This window comes from Benincasa hispida, chromosome 9 (genome assembly GCF_027475165.1).
Source record: "Benincasa hispida cultivar pf3 chromosome 9, pf3_genome.v1.1, whole genome shotgun sequence".
Classification (NCBI taxonomy): Eukaryota; Viridiplantae; Streptophyta; class Magnoliopsida; order Cucurbitales; family Cucurbitaceae; genus Benincasa; species Benincasa hispida.
Genome location: NC_143486.1, coordinates 37524133 through 37548526, shown reverse-complemented (window position 1 = coordinate 37548526; position 24394 = coordinate 37524133). Strand labels below are relative to the sequence as shown.

Sequence of the window (24394 nt, the reverse complement as noted above, 5' to 3'; positions counted from 1 at the left end):
TGCTTGTCTGCATTGGTTGTTTGGCTGGTTGCGTGGATTGGTTGTCCGGTTGGGTGTTCTCCGGCTGGTCGCGTGGGTTAGTTGTCCGGTTGGGTGTTCTCCAATGCGTGGGTTGGTTGAACGATTGGGTGTTCTCTGGCTGGTCGCATGAGTTGGTTTTCCGGTTGGGTATTCTTCGGCGGGTGGAATGGTTGTCTGGTTGGGTGTTCTCCGGCTGGTCACGTGGGTTTTGGTTTTGCGGTTGGGTACTCTCCGGTCGGTTTCTTTCGGTGGGTTGTTCTCCGGCTGGTCGTGTGGGTTTTGGTTGTGCAGTTGGGTGTTCTCCGGTGTGTTTCTTTCGGTGGGTTGTTTGGTGGGTTTCTTTCGGTGGGTTGTCTAATTCGAGTGTGTCCGGTTGCATTGGTGGTTTGTCTGGTGGGTTTCTTTCGGTGGTTCCGGTCGTAGAGGTGGGTCATCGGTGTCGTGGTCAGCTTGCCGGTTGTCAGATCTACCGTCTCAACTCTGTTCGTAAAGGTCCGGTGCTTGCCGACATTCTGATCTTCGAGCTCCGGTTCGGATCTCTTCAAAGTTGTGGGTAGTTTAAGTTGTTTTGCTTGGAAATGTATAATTTTATTTTGATATGAATTTTCAATTTAGTAATTTAAAGTTATTTAATTCATTTTATTTTTATTTTAATGACTAAGCTTATTGAAATTTAGAAATGTTGGAATTAAATTAATTGAAGAATATATACTTGGTTAGTAGTCTTGAAATTTGTTGATTATTGATTGGTGTGGTTCAAGTGTTACTTAGGAGTTATTTGAAATGCTTTTGGTTATGTTTGAGAGAAAAGGTGGTGAAGAAAACCGAATACAATGGTGTTGTGTAGTAGAGAGCTTGTTAATGATATTTGGAGAATAGTGAAACATAAGGTACATGAATAAATATAAGATAAAAACAAAAATGGCAATACTTAATGGGCTAAATTAATTTTATGTTTTGTTCCAATAATTAAGTTTCTTTAAATTTGTTGATGTTGCATATTTTACAATCATAACTTTATGCTTTTAAATTTTTCCTTGTTATTTTTTTTTCTATTTTGTAGATTAAGTTGCATATTTTACAATCATGGCATAGATGAAAATGAATAGAATATCAGCTGAGTATGGTTTAGGGGTCAAGATGTTTATTAAAAATGGTCTACAACATTCAAATATACCGAATGTCATGAGTTGTCCATGTTTGAAGTGTGTGAATGCAAAGACTCTAAATGTGAACAAAATAACAGATCACTTATTTTTTAATTGTATAGATCAAAGTTATCAGATATGGATTTTTCATTGTGAATCATTACCAATTAAGAGAAACAATGAAAATATGTCTACTAGTGAAAGAGACGAAGTTGATAAGGATGATGTGCTGTTGATGACATAATTGGAATGTTTGAGGCTGCATACAATAACTATTTTAGTTAAAAATCCAATAATTTTGAAGAATTATTAGATGATGTGAAGAAACCATTGTACCCAAATTATAAAACTTTTTCCAAAATATCTACATTGATAAAGTAAAATAATTTGAAAGCTAAATTTGGATGGAGCGATAAGAGTTTCACTGAGTTGTTGGAATTAATTCATGACATATTACCTAGTCCTAATGAAATTCCAACTTCTACTTATGAAGCAAAAAAGATGTTGGGTACTCCTGGAATGAAGTACGAGAAGATTCATGCATGTAGAAATGATTGTTGCTTGTTTAGAAATGAACTCTCTAATGCAAATGTATGCCCCATTTGTGGTACGTCAAGATGGAAGCTTCAAAAAAATTTAAAGGAAAGGGCTAAGAATATCCCAGCAAAAGTCATGTGGTATTTCCCCCCAATTCCAAGATTTGAAAGAATGTTTCGAAGAAAAGGAACAACAAGTTTATTGACGTGACATGCTAAAAAAAAAGAAACAGATGGTTTATTAAAACATCCCAAAGATGCCCTATCGTGGAAAAAAAATAGACAATTTGTGGCCAGAGTTTGGGTAAGAACCTAGAAATCTTCGTCTTACTCTTTCGACAGATGGGGTAAATCCACATAGAGATCGTAGTAGTAGATATAGTTGTTGGCCAGTGATGTTAGTGACGTACCATCTACCTTTATGGTTGTGCATGAAGCGAAATTTTTTTTATGTTGACTGCACTAATATCTAGTTCTAAATAACCGAGAAATGATATAGATGTTTATCTAGCTCCGTTAGTAGATGACTTGAAAAAACTTTGGAAAGATGGGGTAGAATGTTACGATGCATATGAAGAACAACACTTCATGCTTAGAGCTATTTTATTATGGACCATTAATGATTTTCTACGTATGGTAACTTGTGTGGTTGTATGGTTAAAGGATATCATGCATGTCCAATTTGTGAAGAGAATACTTCATCAACTTATTTACCAAAAGGGAAGAAGATGGCATATCTCGGGCATCGAAAGTTTCCACCCCGCCATCATCCATGTAGGAAATAAAAGAAAGCTTTTAATGGCGCAGAAGAATTAGAATTTGCTCCAGAACCACTGAGTGGGGAAGAAATTCTTGCAGAAACAAGTAAGTATCAATATTCATTTGGTAAGAAAACTATCAAGAAAAAGAACAGTGGAGATAGCCCTTCAACTTATTGGAAGAAAAAATCTATTCTTTTTGAGTTAGAATACTAAAAGTATCTTGACGTACGACATTGTTTAGATGTGATGCACATCGAAAGGAATGTATATGCAAATCTTATTGGCACATTACTTGATATTCCTAGTAAAACGAAGGATTGAATAAAAACTCGATTAGATTTGCTAAACTAAACATTAGATCAGAGTTAGCCCCTCAAGTAGGAGAGAAAAAAGTCTTTTTACCTCCCGCATTTTAACATTAACATGAGCTGAGAAATTGAGCTTTTGTAAGATACTATAAAAAATTAAAGTACCTGAAGGCTATTCATCGAACATTCAAAGTTTAATGTCGCTCACAGATTTGAAACTTTACGGACTTAAGTCACATGACCATCACATTCTTATGCAACAATTATTACTGGTAGCCATTCGTGATATTTTACCGAAACATGTAAGACTTTCAATTATTCGCCTATGCTTCTTCTTTAATGCTATATGTTGTAAGGCGATCGATTCATCTCAGTTAAAGGGTATGCAAGAGGATATCGTTGTCACTCTATGAATTTTAGAGAAGTATTTTCCACCATCATTCTTCACAATAATGGTACACCTTGTAGTGCATCTCGTAAGAGAAGTTGAGTATTGTGGACCTGTTTATTTGAGGTGGATGTATCCTTTTGAATGATACATGAAAGTGTTGAAAACTTATGTACGAAATAGAAATCGACCAAAAGGATGTGTTGGAGAAAATTATATTGTCGAAGAGACTATAGAGTTTTGTTCTAAATTTGTATCTGGTGTTAATTCTATTGAGCTAAACTTATCAACAAAGAAAGCGAACTCAAACATTGATAGAGCATTATCAGCTGCTTCTTCTATTAGACCGAGTAAGGATGAGTTGGATTAAGCTCATCTTTATGTCATTCAAAATATAAATGATGTGCTTCCTTACGTCGAGTATGTAGATCTCCATCTTATTATCGTTTTAGGTTACTTGATTATTCAATAATCTACTAACTTTGTCATTTATAATAGGCAACATATGGATATTTTGTCTAAGCTCAATTCTGGTAAAAATAAAAGTAGAAAGTGGCTTCAAGAAGAGCATAATCGTACATTCAGTCGGTGGTTGTCCACACGGGTAATCTCTAGAGACCTACTATTTGATGTATAATTAAATGTTAACTAATAAAATATTATGAAATATATCGTAGGTGGCACTAGCCCTCGAAGTTCCCAAAAATTCCATATCGCCTTTTTTGAGATGGATAACTAATGGACCTTGTCCACCTGTGACAAAATATTCTGGTTACGTGGTCAATGGTTACTACTATCACACAAAGAATCGCGATGATGTTAGGAGGGTTCAAAATAGTGGAGTTAGTATAACGGCTACCACAATGCAAGTCTCTATTGCTAAGGACAAAAGGCCCGTCATGTCAGATATGACCTTTTATGGTGTAATACAAGAAATATGGGAGCGACTATCGTGGATTATCATTTATTTTATTCAAATGTAATTGGGTTGAGAATAGAACTGGAGTCAAAAGAGACAAGTTTGGGTTTACTATTGTGGACCTCAATCGTATTGGACATAAATCAGACCTATTTATTTTAGCCTCCCAAGCAAAACAAGTGTTCTATGTAAAAGACCCCATAAATTTGGGTTGGTCAATTGTTTTAACATCTCCACAATGATCAATTGCAGATGATTTTTATGAAGATGAAATAGGAGATATGTTACAAGAGTGTGGTTATGGAGGTATGCAAAGAATGCCCAATGTTGTTACATCTATTGAGATTGGTGATACAACATCCACATACATTAGAAATGATTGTGAGGGTAGATGGGTTGATAAATAATGTATTAAATATGGCATGTCATTTACTATGGTTATATGTATTTAAATATTAAGGTAATATGTTTTTTTGTGTGAGTAATGGTTTTTTTTTTTTTTTTTTTTTTTTTTTTGCAGATTGACATGGAAAATTCAACATTAAAAATAGTGTTATCACTACAATAATCTATTATAATCTAAACTAAAATAATCTACACTCCAAATGCAAACTATCATAACCCAACTATAATAACCTAAGAATATAATAACTAACTCATTGCTCCAAACACCTCAAAGTGTTCATTTTTATTATGCAATAGCTTTTGCCAACGCAGTTTATAATCACGTTCAATGCCTAATTTGTTTTCCCATTATGAATGTGCAAGAATTCTCACCACATATAAATAACATTTTTTGCGATAGTGAATGACTCGACACTAAGAATTATAAAGTATGAGGATTAAACTGGTACAAGTAAAAATTTTGGGACTAAAATTTATGAATTTAAAATTACGTAAACAAATTGTTACTGATTAAAGTTTTAAAACAAAATTATTACTTTTATGATGACAGGGAATAATCAGATTTATTATAAAAAAATTTACGGCTTCATCACAAAATCTCAAAACAATATTCTAATCAAATTTACCAAACTAGGTACATGATCTAAATTGCATAATTAGGGTTGTGATAATTATTCGAGAAAAAAGTTTTAAAATGTCGGTCTACATGAAAATATCAAAATTTTAATTTTATAGGAATTTCAATGAAAATCTGGATGAAATGTAAATTTTGGTGGATATTAAAAAATAAAATATTTACATGAGTGATCTTTTTCTAAAATACTAAAAAAATTAAATTAGTAAATAAATTTTCATGATTTTTAAACAAGTTAACACGTTTATTATTTATATTATATTTACGTTAGTGATATTTTTTTTTTCTTTTATGTTTCATGGATTTTCCAACGATATATCGATAAACCTTCTATGTTGATGTCAAATCCATAGAAACATAGAAATATCGATGGAAATTTAGTATTATATACAAAACAAGTCGATATAGAAATAAAATTAAAGTTCTCTATAAAAGAAATTAAAAAATTATATCTGAACAAAAGAGAAGGAAAAAATGGTATAAAGCATAATTATATGGAAGCATAATAAATGGCAAAAGACAGAAACTCAATATGGAAAGGAATTAAAAAATTGAATGCTGTAGAGAGAGATTGATGCAACTGAGGAGTATTTAAGGGGAGTGGCATTAGCTCTGTCTCAATCACAAAAGAAATGGCTTTCTCCTTTGTAAATCGATCTTCATTCCTTTGCATTGTATGTATTGCTTTCCTTGTCGTTGCAGGTAATGAAATTCACTCTGTTATTATGTTAATATTACTTGGAGTTTTCTTTATTTTTACTCTTAATTATAGTTAGGGATATCGCTGACCTAAATTATTTAGGTATTAGCAATTTTTGTGTTGTTTAAGATTTTGACCCTAAAATTTAGAAAAATGTATTATATTAAACTCTTCAACCCTATTGTGTATTCTAAATTATTCTCTCTAATAAAATTATTCTCACACTATCCCATGGACGTAGCCAGTGAACCACATATATTTGTACGTCGATTCTCTACTATTTTACATTTTTCTTTGTTTGTTGATTCCATGACGAATAATGCCATCTAATAACAAAAATTGGGTCGTTCAACAAAAACCTTGAAAATAGGAAGGTACATGAATGAACCGAGATCACACGTGTGATTGGTGGTGAAATTGCAGGGACAGGACCAGTACCAACATGTGGCCAAACGACTACTGGAGCATGTTTGGGAGGATGCTCGGGCTTCCCAAACTGTAACCAATCATGCCTCGATCAAGGGTATAAGGATGGTGGTCACTGTTATCCAGACGGTTATTGCTGCTGCAATAGTTTCTGATTCATATTCTATCAACATCTTTTCAATTCAATAAAAATCAACTCTACATATTGTATTACTTCATTTCTATGCCAATGAAGGCTTTCTGGATGAACTACAATATGTAAGTTATTCTGCAATGGTTACAAAACAACACATTTTTTTTTGTTTCATGTAATTTTGAGAATCCTATTGTAATGTTCAGAAATGATTTTCTCTAAATTATTGTTGTTTCAAATTTCGTAACATATATAGGATAAAGGGGCAAATTTAATAAAAAGAATTGGATATTGCAACTGTGCTTATGTTCTTACTTCTTTGCCCACACAGCAGAAAAATTTGGCCCAAACTCAAACAAAATTGAGAAATATCCAAAATCAACTTAAACCTTTAAAAACATGCGAAAAATTCAGCAAAAAAGAAGATATGCATGGTTTCTGAGGTATCTTTTATCTTTAATGTAATTTGCTAGGGAAGGATGGGAGGTATATTAACTTATTGATATATTTTACTTAAAATTTATCATCGATACACTATGATACTTAACTAATTAGATTATCATCTTAAGAACATACTACTGATACATTAGTGAACATTAATGTATTTTTTATATACCATTGTTATACTTGAATGAATGTTATATTAAGTGTGAATGTATTATTGATACACTTGAAATTTCAAGTTGTGTGAATGTTTTGATACACTAATGAAATACTTTATAGTAGGTATGTCACTAATCTACCAATGTTAACCTATCAATGCTTATTGAAACATTTCGATGTTGATACATTGTTAATACATACTTTATAGTAGGTATGTCACTAATCTACCAATACATAGTCCATTAATGACGTACCTACACTAATCATGAGATACATAATATACCTAATATAATTTATACAAATACAACTCAACCCAAACAAGAATTTCAAAAAGTTGATTTTATCCTTGGGAACACATTATACAACAATGTGTGTGCACTAAATTAAAACTAACATTATTAAAACCCTTGAATTGATACATTGTTGACAGACTGTGATAATGTCTTAAAGTATATCATTGACATACTATTATACTTGGTATGTTCTTTAATGATATATTGAAATTACATTTTTAATATAATGAGTATTAGTATATCATTGGTACATCAATTTGAAACTAGTATACTACTTGAACTTGATTAACAATGAATGAGTGCTTGTTGCTGTAATATTGTTACACTAATACACATTTATATGTAATATTTAAAATTGATTCTCTTGTGTCTAGTTACTCCAAGTAATTACTTGTTAGATGTCTAACACACTTGAAATATCTATAATACCCTCATGATTAATGTATATACAATATATTTATAATATCAATAAAAGGATAGCCATATGATTTACTTGAAATAAATTTCAAAAATATACCTCTACTACGCTTGAAATATCTTTCTAAAATATCAATAAGATGACACGTTCATGTTTTACATCAAATATTGCTAATTAATATATGATACACTTGGAATATCTATAAAATGATACCTTGATATTTTATTTCAAATTATTACTTATTAATATCTAGCATACTTCAAATACCAATGATAGATGCATCAAACTAGACTTCACTTGCCCTATTTGTTGGGGTTGGTACACTAGATCTCATAGTTCTTTTATTTTCTAAATTTGTGTTCAAATTATTTATTTAATAAAATAAGGTGTTATTTTATTCAACATTTATATTGCATTAACCCAATCCAATAAACTAAGATCCGAGGTTATTTATATAACTTAAGCATATATGTGGTTGACATATAGGTGGATCATGTTTAAGTATTAACCTAAATGGTCTGTAGTATATGGATAAAGGTTGGTGTCTTATCTTGGTGACATTACGGATACGACCCACTTTATAATTGTTATAAAAGTTGTTAACTGTTACAAATGATGTGATCCTAATTGTTCATGTGGAGACATTCAAGTTTGGTATCTTATGCGAAGAGTTTGTATAAGAGCGGACTGCGAAGTGGTTAGTCTATCTTTATACCGCCGTTAACTCAAGAGATTAACATTTTATAAGATGATCATAGGTGATTCAACCTTAATCCTGAGTTAGTTATAAACTCTTGTCTATGAGAGCAATTGGGTGAGAGTGGCTAGTTTCGCCAACTCATTAAACCTACCATTTGGAGATTTATCTAAGTAGGGAGCTGGGATATAGCTACATAAGATGAAATTCATTCATTCCCGTCTTTAGGGTAGGTAGATGAATTGCTCTTTTCCGGATTGTTTCGAGGTCTTAAACAATGAGGTCTTGCCTTCTCAATGGCATGAGAGAGATTAATTTATAGTTGGACTATAAATTGTTTGTTCATTAGAGGGATCAGTGATATTTAAGGAATTAGGTGTAAGTACAAAGGTAAATCGACAATTTGACCCAGCTGTAGTTACGAGCAATTTGTGAAGAGTCAACTTACAGTTGATTGGTTATATCCGTGGACACAGAAATATATCTACAGTAGAAAAAAGTGTAACTGATGCCCTAGTTTATTGTATTTATTCTTACATTACTTGTATATATTTGTATATATTTATTCCTTGGAGTTTTAGTCCAAGTGTAAGTTTGTTGGGTTGTATGTCCTAAAACCAATAGTTTGTAAAGTTTAACATATTCTATTATCAATAAAAGATATTGAAATTTATTCAATAAAGTTGTTATTGAATATGTAAATTTCACTTGTAAAGACTAAATCCAATAAACTAAGATCCATGGTTATTACATGAATACTTAAACTTTATGTAGAGACATAAAGATGGATCATCTTCGAGTAAATAGTCAAAAACGGTCTATAGTATATGAATAATGTTGGGTACCTTATTTTGGTAATACTATCGGATGCGACCCGCTTTGTAGATAGTACAAACAATGTGATCCTGAATCGTTCATGTGGAGATATGAGAAGTGGGGGCATCTTATGCAATGAGTTTTCATAAGATCTGACGAAGAAATAAGTCACTATTACTTTATAATGTTGTTTACTGTTTAAGAATGACTATTTCGAATCAATGACCTAGGTAACTTAACCTTAATCTTGAGCTAACTATCAACTCCTATTTTTTTTAGATTATTCTTAGATTTGCATAGGTGAGGGTTAGCTCAACAGTGTCGGCTCAATAAGTCTCCATTTCAGGTGTAATACTAGATAGATAGCTGGGGATATAGGGTGCAAGATGAAATTTACACCTACACAATTTAGGGTTAGTAGAAAGATTGTTATCTTAAGTACTGAATCCAGGTTTAGAACAAGAGGTCCCACCCTCGCATTGGCCCGAGAAGGATTAAGTTTAGTGATTGGATCACAAACCAATTGTTCATTAGAGGATTAGTGGAACTTAAGGAACAAGATGTAATTTCGGGGATAAAACAACATTTGACCCAACCGTTATAATAAATAACTTGTGAATGGTCAACTTACTAATTGTGGTTAAATCAAGTACCCAGAAATATATATATAGTGAGGAGACTATAGCTATCAAGTTATGATAGTGTTACTCTGTAGTTATCGAATATTGATTAATTCAGTCTAAAGAGTTTAGCCAGTTAATCAAAAATCATTGAAGCTCATGATCTGTAGGTCTATAAGCTCCCTCTACTAGCTCGTAAAAAAATTAACACCTTGGATTAGTGAATTGAGTGATTTTGACATGTTCAAAATCAAAATTAAGATTTTAAATTTGAATTTTTCAAATTGAATTTATGGTTTTCAATTTGGAGTGTTCAAATTCCCAATTAGGGTTTGAATTTGAATTGTTCAATTTCAAATTAGGGATCAAATAATTATACTCTATATAATTAATATTTAATCTTGTTGAAATTAAACGAAATTAGAGAGATTAAAATATTTAAATATTGATTTAAATACTGATTACATGATTAAGATTCATGTTTTAAATTAGATGTTTGATTAAATTAATATTTGATATTAAATTATTATTTAATTAATTAAACTTAATTAACATAAAATTTATTTTCAGTTTTCAAATTCAATTTCTAAATTGAATTTTATATTTTATTTAAATCAAATAAAATTGAAAATCAATTTTGATTTAGTGGAAAAATCCACTTTTGTAAGTGGAAAATTCCATTGCTTGGTGGCTTCTTCTTAAATAAAACAGCTATCCCACTTCCGTTTGGCTTCTTGAATTGTCAAGAGGTTGATGATTCTAAGATTGCATATATTTTGATACATAAAAGCTAAGAATTTATGAGATTTCGGGGCTAGAAGACTGAGTTTTGGAAATTCAGCAAACACTCTCTCTACCTCTCAAGCTCTGTCCATTTCCTCCGTCAATTCACTTCAAATCGGAGTTCCACAACCCAAATCCAAGATAGAGAATAGTAGAGAAGACACTCTTGGTGGTTTACAGTTTATTTGTAGCTCAAATTCGTGGAGAGCAGCTTAGATTTGGAGAATTCATCAATGGTATAACATTTTGAAACTCTCATTTATGAAAATGTTTTCTTGCATGCTTTTGAACTCAAATTAAGTGTAATTAAAGTGCTTATTGGTTCTGATTGCTTTCGTTGCTTACTTGTACGTTCCAGTAATCATATCAGAGTATGATTTAAGTACTCAATTAACGTTAATTTGTGTTTTGTGGGCGAATTTCCATGGATGCATGTTTGGTTGACTGATATGGTTGAAATTCAACTTTGATATTAGACTTCTCTTTGATTCAGTTGTTAAATTTGTATTTGGCTCTTGATTGATAAGCTTATATGTGTACTCTAGAGTCTGTAATTTTATTAGAGTCAATAGAATTAAATTTAGGCTGTAATTAAAGTTTGAAGCAAGCATGGTCAACAACAAAAACTGAAGAAGAAGCCACTGGCAGGCAGCTTTGCAACGCTGTCCACAGAGTGTTGCAATGTTGGGATGGAGCGTTGCAATACTGCTCATCCTAGCCCATAAAGATGTATGTGTTTGTGAGTTGGTTTGCACGAGTGAAAATTAGTTTGACTAATTCAGTTCTTCTTTTGTCCAGTTCAGACACCATGGACTCCGGTTCTTATCCATTTTAGTTCTAATTTCCATTATAATGCTTATAACAGAAACAATCAAAACCATCCACAACAGTAAGCAAATACATACAAGGCATTCATAACATTTACAAATTAGCCTAAGTGTCATGCTCCATGCATTGTTCATTCATTGCTACTTTTATATAACACTTAAATAAGCAAGCAACGAACCAAGCACACATGCTTCCATTCACCTTTATACTATAACACTTATAATATAAAGATGATTCATGAATATGATTACTACGTGCATAAATATAACTCTTATATTTCATGATACATTCGTATGCTCTCTGGTAATTTCATCATGTCATATTATAATACTTATAATATATGATGCATGAATAATTACACAATCTAAGGTGGGTTTCCAAACTATATGTCATACACTATGTCATATAAACCAACATACATCACATGTTCATTAAAGAAAAGTTGATGAACCGAGATAATTTTCCTCAAATCCTTAAAACTAAAGCTAACTAAAGCTAATTTTTCTCAAATACATCACATGTTCATTAAAAGAAAGCTAGATATGTCATATAAACCAACATACATCATGTTTCAAAACTATATAATACAATATGGTTCAAATAGGCGAATTGGGTCTCGAACTATCTGGTCGAAGTCCGCGTCTCCAATTATCATGTACCAACTTCCTTATGATCTCCTACGCGAAAGAGTAAATGCTTTACTCAATCATTTATTAACTCTTCTAGAGCTAAACGATCGTTGCGTTTAGCAACGATCATGTAACTTTTACTATGCGATAAAGCACGAGGCACGCGATCGTGCAGCGCGCAACGTACAATGCAAGCAATAAATGACAACGATGCGGTGAAGCACAATCGTCTGAACGATCACTAAGCAAGTCAGTGACTATGCGATGAAGCATGCTAACTACACGATCGTTTAATATGCATGCATTTTATTAATCGATGAACATCATATGCTCCCACTCGATTGTTTACCTTCAGCGTCCATGCGATCAGAAAACCAACGCTACACGATAAAGTAAACACTTTACCCCATCGTTTAACATTAGCTAAACGATCGTTTAGTAAATACTACACGATCACGTAGAAAAATCTACATGATCGTTTAGCCAAATTCCAACGATCGTTTACTTTAGGCTACAAGATACGACCAACTCTTGGTCTTCTTCTTCGCTGAGAACTTCATCTCCATGCTTTAAAACTTCATAACGAACGACTCAATAAACTCAAACACTTTGAATTACAGACTCGATTACTTGTTACTTATGCCCAAAAACACAGGGGCTCTTACAAATTAACACTTTGTAAGCAAATGAAAGCTTTAAACAGAGGTAATTCTCTCGTAAACATTCATCAACACCATCCACAAATGTATTTAACATTTAAACGCAATGCAGAAAACCCACCACAACTATAAAAGAAGTTCAAGAAAGAAGTGAAATTTGGAATATCAGAACAACCTGGTTCTGATACCAATTGAAGGAAATCAGACATCCGGATTTCCATGAGTAGTGGAAGGATCGTTCCAAATTTCATTCGAAATTGAACACTAACAATTACAGTCAAGAAACAGAAACTAAGAGGTCGTGCACAATAGAAATTATAACATGCTTACAAGATAATCAAGGGAAAGATTATATATACCTTTGAAGACTCATTCTTCAAACTCCCTTGAACACTCCAAGCGTCTAAGATATTAATACATGAACGCTCGAACACAACGACCGCAACACAGCACGATAAATAACGAACACCACAAGAATAATACGAATAACTAAAAGTCACAAACCCAACGAATGGCCTCCAGAACTTCGAACTTAGTCGAGTTGAGCGAGGACTCCACCACATGGTTACTTTGGTATTCTGGTGTTAGAATCTAAAAGTGTGGTTGGAGGATGAGACTAGAGGAACAACAATCGTGTAGATGATTGAGCAAGTGGGAGATGGGAAGTGTCTATCGTATAGACGAATGCTCAATCATGTAGAAGAAGGCAGCCTACCATATAGACAATGCCCTGCAATCGTTTAGCTATGACCAACTGAGTGAACTATCGTATAGTGACACTCCACGATCGTTTAGTCTCTCCATCCGCCATCATTTAGTGAAACAATTTTACTTGATAGTTTTTTCGTGAGTTTCTTTCCGAATTGAGGAACTCTTCTAAATTTAAGAAAACATTTTTCCTTTTCTATCACGATTACCATAAAGTCACCAATAACCTCTCACTCAATTTGTTATTGGAGAAAAAGAGATAATTATCAAACAATTAATATTATTATAAATAAATATGATAACAAACTTACCATATTATATTTATAATCTATGGTTTTAATATTTCATCTCATGAAACATATAAACCATAATTCTTTTTCTATTTTATGGTATTTAATGTATCTTATACATCACATCGATTAGATCATATATAATCGAATTTCCTCTTGTTAATTTGAACATTTCAAATCGACCCCAAGAACTGATTCTCAACTTGAATCCATTGAGCTATCAAGAGGACCTGATGGACGTGTAGCTTGAAGCTCTAATGGTACGTGAATAATGACTAAACTCTTTAGTCACGGGATCCACCATCCATTAACTGCCGAACACTCTACTAAAGACCAACAGCTACACTCTCTCCTTACTACAGATATATTTTTTGTCCATATTAACCAATCAGCAGTACGATAACCCTTCACAGATCGCCTGTAAGTACGGCTGGGTCAATTTACCATTATGCCTCTGTAGTTACATCTAACTCCTTAAGTACCACTGATCTCTCTTATACACATAAGTCATAGTCCTACTATAACTGAGTCCTCTCTTTACTAGAGAGGTCGTAGCCACTATGTTTAAGACCTGGAATCAGCCTTTAAGGGGGCAATCTATCTACTTACCCCTGCTTTGAGGAGTAAGTGAATTCCATCTTGTGTAACTGAGTTGCCAATTCCTAAATCAGACAAATCCCCAAAAAGGTAGGTTTATTGTGTTGGCAATCTGGTCACTCTCACCCAGACTAATCAAAGGACCGCCCTCAAAGGCTAGAGTTTCCAAAACACTCAAGATTAATGTCATGTCAACTATGGCCATTTAGGTGAGATGTATGTCTCAAGTATCAATGGAGTTATATAAAGAGATGAATCATCTCGTGGTTCAGTCTTATACAAACTCTTTGTATAGGACACTGCCGCTTGCATGTCTCTACATGAATGGTCAAGATCAATCATTTATAGTAGTTCACAATACTTGCAAACCTCTACTAAGGGGGTCGTATCCGTAGTGTCACTAGGATCAGGTATCCCTCCTAAATGCTTATACTACATAACTTTTTAGGTTATCACTTAAGGCATGATCCACTTGTATATCTCATATACATGCTTAAGTTTACATACAATAACCATGAAGCTTTTTTTATTGGATATGAGTAAATGCAAGATAAAATAACTCTTATTTTATTCATAACAATGTGTATAGCTTACAAACTACGAGACTCCGGCACCATTCCCAACATATTGTTGTTTTACTTGAATTGTTCATGAAACGACCCCTTGTTTTTGGGCGTTTAAATTCAACAATCAAATATATAAGTCCAGGTCTTGTGTTGTTTGCAAGAGTTGCTAAAGAAAATGACCAATTATAGAGCCAAATAGACGAAGATCAATGTAAAGGAAGCATTCTTTTTCGGAGCGCAACGTACAACGTTACAACGTTGTGCACTGTGCAGCAGCATAGAAGGCCCAATGCATCATCATTGTGCCATAGCCCAGTTGTGCGCTTCGACAACGAGCTGCAATGTTGGGGTTATTGTCCTAAATCTCATGGGTTTCATAGTGTGTAAATTCTTTGTACAAAGATTATTTATTTAATAAAATAATAAGGTATTTTATTCGACATTTAGTTTGCATTAATCCAATCTAATAAACTAAGATCCAAGGTTATTTCATGTTACTTAAACATGTATATTGTTGACATACAAGTGGATCGTGTTTAAGTAATACCTTAAATGGTCTATAGAATATGGATAAGATTTTGTACCTTATTCTAGTGACACTACAGATACGACCCATTTTGTAATTTTTACAATAATTGTATAATACGACCCATTTTGTTACAATAGTTGTAAAATATTATAAACGGATACGACCCATTGTGACATTATGGATACGACCCATTCATGTGGACACATGCGAATAGGGGTATCTTATACAAAGAGTCTGTAGAAGACCAATTGTGAAATGATTAGTCTTTCTTTATAGTGCCGTTACTTTAAGAGATTAACATTTAACTATGATGTCCATAGATGACTTGACCTTAGTCCTAAGGGATTGTGAACGAGCCTATGAGGATAATCCTTTGATCTATATGGGTGAGAGTGGCCAGATTCGTCGACTCAATTAACTTACCATTTTGGGAATTTTTCCGAGTGAGGAGCTGAGTTTACAGCTATACAACAAGATGGAATTTGCCCCTTCTCGATTTAAGGGTAAGTAGATGAATTGCTCTCTTAATAGCTGTACCTGGTCTTGAACAATGAGACATCACCCTCTCACTAGACCAAGAAGGTTTAGTTTATAGTTGGACTACAAACTATTAGTTCATAAGAGGGATCAATGGTATTTAAGGTGTTAGATGTAACTATAGTGGTAAAACGATTATTTTATTTAGTTGTAGTTACGAGCAATTCGTGAAGGGTCGACTTACTGTTGATTAGTTATATCCATGGACACAGAAATATGTCTACAGTGCGAAGAGTGCAACTATGGGACTTTAGTGAAGTGACCTATAGTTAGTTAATGTTGATTAATTTAATTAAGAGTTTAATTAATTAATCTTGTATCATTGATGAAGGATATCATACCAAGAGTTCCATGAGCGTGTTCAGATCGCTCTGATCTCATCGTGACTGAAATACAAATTATATACATTCAACACATAAAGTTGTGCAAATAAATCTAATTATCGGCATGCTTAGAACAAGATAATTAACAGGGAAATGGTTCCATACTAGTTGAAGACTATCTTCGAACTTCAAAACCCCAACGTAGCGGATCCCTCCAAATGATCTACCAATGCCCGGTGGGAACGTCAACTGCAGCAGCATGATCAACGCGAACACGATCGCCGCAACAGGGATGATACCACCACTAATGAGCCCTGGGTATTCTCGGAGTGAAAACACAAAGGGTGGGCTTTAGTGAATTTGGTAGAGGACATAGAACAAACGAGTTGTGTAGACGGTAAGCAAGTGGGAGAGAAAATAGTGCTAACGTATAGTAGAAGTTCTTATCACATAGAGGAGCTACACGATCGTGTAGGACATGTTGAACGATCGTTTAGGAAAAACGTGTACGATCGTTTAGTTAAATCGTGAGGTGGACGATCGTTTAAACGGAGAAGCAACTATCGTATAGGCTCTCGGGCGATCGTTTCATGAAATCTTTTGGGTGGAAGAATGAATATCGAATGCACGATTCAAAATGAAAACTTTGTTCATTTTTAACCCATCCGTTACCATAACCAACGCTGCTCACTACCCACGTCTGAACGTAGAAAAATGATTAATTATCATATAATTAATCAAATAATTAATTAATAAATATAATCATATTATATTTTTATCCTATAGTTTGATATCACATATCGACTATAGTATTTTCTCCTCTACTTGATATAAATCATATTTATTTCTAATTTCCTCCAAAATAACGTATCTCATACATTTATCCAATTATATCATATATAATTAACCAATCTAATTATATCATATATAATCGAACTTCCTCTTATCAATTTGAATATTTCAAATTAACCCAAATAGGGTGGGCTTTAGTGAAGTTGGAGAGAAAACAGTGCTATCGTATAGGAGAAGTGCTTATCACATAGAAAAGCTACATGATCGTGTAGGAAATGCTGAACAATCGTTTAGGAAAAACGTATATGATCGTTTAGTTAAATCGTGAGGTGGACGATCGTTTAGGCGGATAAGCAACTATCGTATAGGCTCTCGGGCGATCGTTTCACGAAATCTTTTGGGCGGAAGAATGAATATCGAATGCACGATTCAAAATGAAAACTTTGTTCATTTTTAACCCATTCGTTACCATAACCAACGCTGCCCACTACCCACGTTCGAACGTTGAAAGATGATTAATTATCATATAATTAATCAATTAATTAATTAAAAATATAATCATATTATATTTATATCCTATAGTTTGATATCACATATCTACTATAGTATTTTCTCCTCTACTTGTTATAAATCATATTTATATCTAATTTCCTCTTAAATAATGTATCTCATACATTTAGCGAATTATATCATATATAATTAACCAGTCCAATTATATCATATATAATCGAACTTCCTCTTGTCAATTTTAACATTTCAAATTAACCCAAATATTGGTTCTCGACTTTATCCAAGCTACCAACGACCTAATGGACCTATGGCTCGAAGCTCCAACGGTACGTTAATAGCTGACTAAACTCTTTAGCCACGAGATCCACCATCCATTAACTGTCAGTGATTCCACTAAAGACCAATAGCTAAACTTTTCTTACCACAAATATATTTTTGTGTCCATTGGATATAACCAATCATAAGTACGATGACCCTTCATAGAAGCTCGTAAGTACAGCTGGGCCAATTTACCGTTTTGCCCCTGTAGTTACATCTCACTCTTTAAGTACCACCGATTCCTCAAATGAACAATACAACATAGTCCAACTATGTGTGAACACCTCTCGGGCCAAGAGAAGGTGTGTGGTGCAACATCGTTCAAGCCCCGAAATTAGCCCTTAAGGGAGCCATCTATCTACTCACCCATTCCTTGGGGAATGAGTGAATTCCATCTTGTGTAGCTGAGTTCCCAACTCCCAAATCAGAAGAATCTCCAAAATTTTAGGTTTGAATCGGCGACCCTGCCAATCGCATCCATACAAATCAAAGGACTGCCCTCAATGGCAGAAGTTCCCAACCCACTTAGGATTTAGGTCATATTACCTATGGTCATGCTAGTGAAGTGAAGTCCCTGTCATGAACGGTGTTATATAACGAGACGTTGACACTTCGTGGTCAAGTCTTATACAAACTCTTTGTAATAGGACGCCCCCGCTCACATTTCCCCAACACGAATGATCAAGATCAGACCATCTGTGACAAGTCACAACACTTGTGACCATTCCATAAAGTGGGCCGCATCCGTAGCGTTATCAGGATAAGGTTTCCCTCATTTATCCATATACTACAGACCATTTTTTGTTATCACTCAAGACATGATCCACTTGTATGTGACCACATACATGCTTGAGTAACATACAGATAACCAGGGATTTTATGTTTATTGGTTTGTGGTAAAGAAAATAAAACAATTAACCGAGCAAAATACAAGATGTGAAGTAAATATCATATATTAACAACACAAGTGTTCGTACATATTGTTTACAAACTACAAGACACAAGAATTTAGGGCATCAACCCCAACAATTGGAGCTTCTAATCTGTAGGTCCATAAGATCCCCTTGCTAGCTCACTAAGGATAAAACAAGGAATCATTGTTTTTGGAGTGTAAATTTAAAAATAAGAAAGGAGATGACTACTACAAGATAACTATGTTACCTATAATGTCACAACATTCCACACAAAAATAACAAGATATAATCAATAGATAAATGAATACGAGAGATTGGTAACCCAGTTCGGTATAAACCACCTATTGGGAATGTTCTAAAACTCGCAGTTCATAATCATGGAAATATATTCAATTTACTACTAAAAGTATTGTTGAAGCATTTATTCAATAAAAGTGTTATTGAAATTGCATTAAGTAATAAAAATCCAATAGACGAATCCATGGCTATAGTATGAATATAGTAACTTTATGTAGAGACATAAAAGAGGATCAAGTTATAGTATATAGCCATAAAGGTCTATAAGTATATGGATAAAATTGGGTACCTCGTCTTGGGGACACTATGGATGCGGCCTACTTTATATACTGATACAAATGACGTGATCCTGAAATCATTCATGTAGAGACATGTGAGTAAAGGCATCCTATGCGAAAGAGTTTTGCATAAGACCAAACCACGAAATAATCACTTTTTTTTAATAACGACTGATTACTGTTAAAATTGACTATTTCAATTTGATGACCTAGGGTAACTCGATCTTAATCCTGACTTAACTATGAATTATTGTTTATTCGGGATTATCCTTTGATCTTCATAGATGAGAGTTGGCTCAATAGCTCCACTCAACAAGCCTCCATTTTTGGGATAAGACTAGATAGATAGTTGGGAACATAGTCTTGCAAGATGGAATTCGTTCCTACCCGTTTTAGGGTTAGCAGATAGATTGTTCCCTTCAGTACTGATTCCTTGTCTTGAACAAAGGGGCCACCCCTCTCATTGTCGAGAAGGATATGGTTTATTAGTTGTAGAGGATCAGTGGGAGTTTAAGGAGCAAGATGTATTTACAGGGGTAAAATGATAATTTTGACCTAGTTGTAAATACGAACGACATGTGAAGGATCGACTTACTGATTATGGTTAAATCAAATGGACAAAAATAAATCTACTATGAGGAGAATGCAACCAGCGAGCTATGGTGGTATGTCTCGGTGGTTAACGAATATTGATTAATTCAGTTTAAAGAGTTTAGCCAGTTAATTTCAAATCGTTATAGCTCATGATCTATAGGTTTATAAGGTTTCTTTACTAGCTCGTAAAATATTACACCTTGGATTAAAAAATTGAGCAAATTTAAAGTGTTCAAATTTGGAATTAGGATTTGAATTTGAAATTTTCAAATTCAATTTAGGGTTTGGATAATTATATTCGATATAATTAAACGTTTGATTTATTGAAATTAAACATAAATTGGAGAGTTTAAAATATTTAAATATTGGTTTATATATAATTTACATGATAGAGATTCATGTTTAATTTAGATGTTTTATTAATTTAGTATTTGATATTAAATTATTGTTTAATTAATTAAATTAAAATTAATTTCAATTTTTTAAGAAATTCAATTTTTGGAAAATTGAATTTAAATTATGTTTAATTTAATTTTAAATTAAATAATAAAATTGGAGAAATTGGATTTTTGAGTGGAAAAACCCAACATTGAGGGTTTTAGTGGAGTTTTCCATTTTTTTACACCTTGCCCATTCAAAGTGCTAATTATGGTGTCAATTAGATGAATGTATGAGTGCTTGCATGCTACAACTTGTTAAATACATCATTATTCAAAATTTTGAAGGCCATGCATTCTGGAATTTATGAAATTTCTGTAAAAAGCTCTTTAACTCTCAAATCCTCTCCAATCCCTTGCCCAATCCATCTCAAATTAGATTTTTCACTACTTAATCTAAGGCTAAAAATAGTAGAGAAGTTTCTTTCAGTGGTCTACTAAGGATTTAAAGATCAATTTCTGGGAGATCAGCAAGGATCAAGAGAGATTCTATAAAGGTATACAAACTATGAAACCCTTTTTATATGAAAATTGTTTTGTGCATACTTTCGCTTTATACATGTTTATCCTATCAGTTATTCATTTTGACATAAAAGTTTTCATAAATTAGGAGAAACTCTGATCTCTCTCTCTGCTTCTGTTTTCCAGATGAGGAGTTCCAATGAAGGTTGATGAACAGTAGTTGAGAAAATCAGACATGCAAGACATGATTCAAGAAGGGAAGGAGAAGAGAAACACACTGATTACAGTGGTTTAGTCATTGTGACCTACATCCACTTCAACAAGCTGTGATTTCTTTCTTTATTTCAAGCTTCCAGTTCTTTCTTTATAGATCCACACATTTTTCTTTTTGTAAACAGAGGATGAATTCATATTGACCTGATTTTCTTCTCCCAGTATTTATGAAGAACAATTTCTGGTTTTGGTAGTTTCTTAGTACTATAATAGAAAAATAGTTTCTCTATTACAACAGTTTTTTAACATATTATTTTCTTTTCTGTATGAGGTGAGCTCAAGTAAGGAAGTTTTGTTGTATGCACGATTTGAATGAGGTAATCTTTAGCTAACTTCTTTACCTTTCTTAATATTTTTTAAGTGAGTTGTCTGAAATTTTGGGAGAGCGGATTGTTTTAGAAGTGTTGGGTGGTATGGCTACCTTGTGAGGGTAATATGTGGAAGAAGGGGGAATGTTAATAGTAATAAGAAGGGCATACGGGGGTTGTAATAAAAAAAAATATAAGAATTTTAGGCTTTAATGTCGATTGAAAAATGTGAAACAGGATGTATAATGTCAGTTTTATTATTTTAAAAAAAGTGGATCTTTAATGTCGGTTTTAAACCGACATTGTAGGTATACCTTTAATTTCGGTTTAAAATCGACATTAAAGATCTGTTTTTTTTTAAAAACATATATATAACCAATTTTCTTCTCCCCCCCTCCAATTTTCTTTTTTCTTTCATTCTCAGACTTCCACTCACCAACAACCACGCAAAACCCTTCCAACATGACTCTTTTCATCCTTCCACACGAAATCCACAACCCGACCAAGCATCCAATCAACACCTTCCCTGACCCCCACCCCCTGGTCCATTTGCAGCAACCAATGGTCTCGAGTGTGCTCTTCATGGAGAGAGAAGATCGAAGACTCGCTGACTTCAGAGTAGGCTTTCGGAGGCAGCGATGGCGTTTTTCCAAAAACATTCACACGATTGTCCTATGTCGTTTGATCGCTCTACTTCGCTCCACCAGCCGACCTCCAATTAGAAGAATCAGAACACCTTGCCGCGGAGTTTGAGTTCTCGTGCTCGCTCCTCACTGACCCTCCCCTTCAACCTCAGTAGCTTGTTAATCAGGTTCATTGAGTTTTTAATTTGATTGTGTGACTGTGACTTGTATGGATTATCGAGGATTCGATGTTTGATTGTTGACGGATGAGTGTTGATTGAAATTTTTGTATTGTGGATTGTGAAATTATGCATGGTGTTTGGGGAATTTCAATTTTTTCTGTGTGGGAATTGGATTGTTTTTGGGTCAGTTTTGGATCAATTTTAGCGGGAAGTTTAATCGATTGGACCATAATGAGAACTTTTAAAGATTCTAATCGTTCAAAGTATGATGAAATAAATTATTGATTTCCCATGCTATATTTAATGAACAACTTCGTTGTAACTGTATGTTAAATTTAGACTTATTTAAACTACAAGGAGGATAATTGGAAATTAATTTTGGCTAACATAGGAGGAAAGAATGAGTCTTAATTTTTGCTTACTAACCGTTTCATTTTCCTCTTTCAAATTATACATGATGAATTAATTATATATCTGTATGTGTCTAATTCTTACGATTTCAATTTAGAATCAGAATGAGTACACTAATATAAAGGACGTAGGAAACAATGACATTTGTATAGATGAACTTCTATGTCAAGTTTCTAAACAAACTAATTGGATTGTTCAAATTATCAATAGAGTTTTACTGATTGTTTGTCTTTTTCACATATTGTTGGAAAAAGTTATTTTTTGAGTTTCCTACCAAAATCATTTATGGTTCTAATAATTTTCAAATTGACAGGACATAAAGCTAGATGACTTGGAAGAAAATCACTTTGTTGTTGTCCATGGAGGTGGTTTTGGTGCTTGGTGTTGGTATAAAACTATTGCTCTTCTTGAAGAAGCAGGCTATAGAGCTACGACGATAAACTTAACAGGTTCAGGAAGTCATTCATTTGATCCAAATAGCATCACAGATCTCTCGCAATATGTGCAACCGCTCATGGATGTTCTTGAAAAGCTTCTTCCTGGCGAAATGGTTTCCATCCTTTTAACCGACTTTACTATATATATATATATACACTTTGATAAAAAAATGTTATTGAGATAGGTTTTTCTATTTTGATTGTCTATTTTTTGATTAAGCTATTGTATTTTGCACTTGACTCCCTCGAAGCTTAATTTCTTTTATCTTCTTAACTTATTCAGGTTATCCTAATTGGGCATGATTTTGGTGGTGCTTGTATTTCGTATGTAATGGAATTATTTCATTTCAAAATTGCGAAGGCTGTCTTCCTTGGTGCAACAATGTTGAGTTATGGGCAAAATACTCTTATTATATTCTCCTTGCAGGTACTCTCAGTCCCTGATATAAATGATTTTGTAGCTTTAGACTTGAATATATGTAGAGAGTTGAATTTCATATAAAAAACTACATATTGGTATGAATGATTAACTTTCAAAATTTTAAATGTTGTTTTCTCTTCATTCTTTTTTTGGCTTTTATTCAATGTTGCTAGGCGATCTTTCTGCACTCTTCCAGTCATGTTTATTTTAGTTTAGCTATGCTTGAATCTGTGCTAGGCTGGTTTGGACGATGTCATGCGATAGGCTCAAGTCTTTGTGTACTCAAATGACAATGACAACCCTCCAACAACTATTGAATTGAAAAAGATGAAACTCCAAGTGTTGTAGTTGTGAAAGAATTGAGGTACTTTACAAAATTATTTTTTGTCTCATTGTGTTTACCCCTTCCCCTTCTAATGGTCACACGTGCATATTAGGAAGAAACAATATCTTTAGAAAATGGCTCTCATCATCTTGGTTTGAACTCGATGTGAAACAGCTGTTTCATCATTGCTTTCTACACATCAGTTGGTTGTAGTTGGACTCATAACTAACTTTTTAATTGATGCAACCAAGAGACACTAGTTATCTTTTACTTGATGATGCTACCGTATGACATTTCTACTCTCTTAGATATTTCTCTATTTCCAATTACACAAATTTAATTTGTTCAATGTGGTATGTTCTTATATTTTCAACAAAATGTACAGATCTCAAAGAGGGCGAAGGTTGGCGTAGGGTACCTTATAACCGACATGTTTACGAATGTATCATGAAATATAAGAGTTATATTTATGCACGTAGTAATCATATTCATGAATCATCTTTATATTATAAGTGTTATAGTATAAAGGTGAATGGA

At 33.4% G+C, this 24394-nt stretch overlaps 1 pseudogene; it reads left to right on the top strand.

The window, feature by feature from the left end:
• The first annotated feature begins 21670 nt into the window (after window positions 1-21670).
• Window positions 21671-23880, top strand: LOC120067670 (putative methylesterase 11, chloroplastic; annotated as a pseudogene).
• Window positions 23881-24394: the final 514 nt, after the last annotated feature.